This window comes from Ricinus communis, chromosome 1, assembly GCF_019578655.1.
Source record: "Ricinus communis isolate WT05 ecotype wild-type chromosome 1, ASM1957865v1, whole genome shotgun sequence".
Classification (NCBI taxonomy): Eukaryota; Viridiplantae; Streptophyta; class Magnoliopsida; order Malpighiales; family Euphorbiaceae; genus Ricinus; species Ricinus communis.
Genome location: NC_063256.1, coordinates 22892687 through 22894961, shown reverse-complemented (window position 1 = coordinate 22894961; position 2275 = coordinate 22892687). Strand labels below are relative to the sequence as shown.

Below are 2275 nucleotides of genomic sequence, written 5' to 3'. Positions count from 1 at the left end.
AGTAGAGTATTGAATGATTGCATAAAGATTAAGCTTGATTTAAGTTTAAGTATGTCAAGATAGAAAACTGTCAAAATTCCAGCAACCTTGATGTTCTGTATTTTAGGCATAACATGGGTTATATAAGTCCAAATTAAGCTTAATTGGTGTCTATGGAAATTTTGAAGAGTCCTCTATAACTTTTTAGTTTTGTGATTTTGCTATTTTTGCCGTTTTGGTTGCTTAAATTGAGCAAACAGATTTCTGCTCGGGTACAACTAGCTGTATGACCCTTGCTTAGTAATTTTAAGATAATTAAATCTATAGAAGTCAGAATTGAGTAATTCTTCTTGGAGATGAAACTAGACACATAAACGGATATGTCTATTTAATACGAGTTTTTTTATTAAGCCAATTTTTCCCAGCAATAAATATACCTTGGTACTAAATTCTGTCTAGAAAACAGAGATGTTGGAGATTAGTTTTATGCAATTTATTTGATGTTAATTTGAGTTAAATTGGTATTTAACTAGATGGAAAATGTTTTTATGATATTAAAACAGTAATTGAGAGTCTTAGAGGAAGAGTTAGACCTATGAATTAGAGAGGGGATGGTCTTGTAATGCATTAGAACTAGCATTTACATGAATATTTGGAATATGCATGAAATGTGAATTGATGAATGTGTTGACAGGTACTCAAAGGCCTGGAAAGGAAGTTGTGGAGGAAGGAGGTTCTTATATGCTGAAGGAATAAGTGTATTTTGAGTAAGTAAATAGTTAGTATTTCCTATATTCATATATTTAATTAAATGTTCCGCGAATGGTTGTGTTTGCTTAATATTGTGTTATGTTTGAATGAATGAGATGGAAATGATTGGTGTTGGGTGGAACAATTGTTATTGCTTCAATATGATATAAGTGAAATGATTGAATTGTGATGTTAAGTGCATATGTGCATATGAATGGTGGATTCCCTTTTGAAAAATATAGATATAAAGCCTTGGGAGGCTAAAGCCTAGAGAGGCTATAAAAGTGTATAATGTGAGGATGAGGCGGAGCAGCTTACGTGTGCGATAGGTGAGGATGAGGTGGAGCAGCACATTAAAGGGGATTCACAAGCCGTGAGAACTAACCATAATTGCTGAATTGTATTTTTTTTATGATGGTTGTAATGAATTGAGTAGAATGATATGAATTTATGCCTAAATTATGAATCATGGTAAGTTATGTGATTGTGTGGAAATTGTATTAAGTGTATGTGATATAGATTATGTTGATTATTTATTTACTGAGCTGGAGGCTCACCCCTCTCTAAAAATTTCTTTTTTCAGGTTTGTAAATAGTAGTGCATCCGTTAGTTGTATGCGAAGTCTAGCTTTTAGCAGTTCTGTCAGGTTGGGCCAGTTTTGTGGAGTCTCCTCCTGATGCATTTTGTATGTAGTTATGTGATGTATCTAGAAGTGTGCCTTGTAAGGCATAAGAAGATGTTTTGAATGCATAATAAATGATGTTTAAGTATAATCATATGTTTATATGTTAATATCCTTGTGTCTTGATTCTTAACAATCTGCATATTGACATATCTACATGTAGTATATAGTCTACGACGCTTGTATGCTACTTGGCTAATGTCTGTTGGTTAGCATGTAATGGGGGTGTGACACCTCATGCCGAGAGGAACAAGGAATGACGGAGATCCCAATGATCCATGTCTTGAATTTGGGCCTACCTAGATTCTCACCAAGCCATGATACTAAACAAAGATTAAAAAGAGAGGCACAAAATAAAGGAAAGAAATCGCAAGTTCTTTATTCCATTTGACTGAGATTATTTCCATTTTCTTTAAGGGATAGAGCAAAGAGATGGCTGCAGTCCTTTCCACCGCACAGTATTACAACCTGGAATTCATTAGCTGAAAAATTTCTTTACAAGTATTTTCCTCTAGCTAAAACTGCTAAATTGAGAAATGACATTTCTTCTTTTGTGCAGATGGACGACGAGAGCATGTACGACGCTTGGGAGAGGTATAAAGACTTGTTGAGATGTTGTCCACACCACGATCTACTATTATAGATGTAGGTTCAGACCTTTTATAGCGGGTTTGAACCTTGCTACGAGGCAAATGGTGGATGCTGCAGCAGGTGGAGAGAGTACCTTTAGCTGATGATGAGGATGTTTGTATGCAAGATAAGCAAGCTAGGTAGGAGCCCAAGCCTGAAACAATAGGAGGAGAAAAGGTGGAAGGCAGGCTGAAGAGTCCTGTGAGAGAGTACCACCACCAGTCCCCTACCCCC

The 2275-nt window shown here is 35.9% G+C and overlaps 1 non-coding gene across 1 annotated transcript; it reads right to left on the bottom strand.

Annotated features, from left to right (window-relative positions):
* Positions 1-1937: 1937 nt before the first annotated feature.
* LOC112536982 lies at positions 1938-2044 on the bottom strand. The gene has a single exon (XR_003080904.1). It is a non-coding gene; the product is annotated as a small nucleolar RNA R71 (small nucleolar RNA).
* Between the last annotated feature and the right edge of the window lie 231 nt (positions 2045-2275).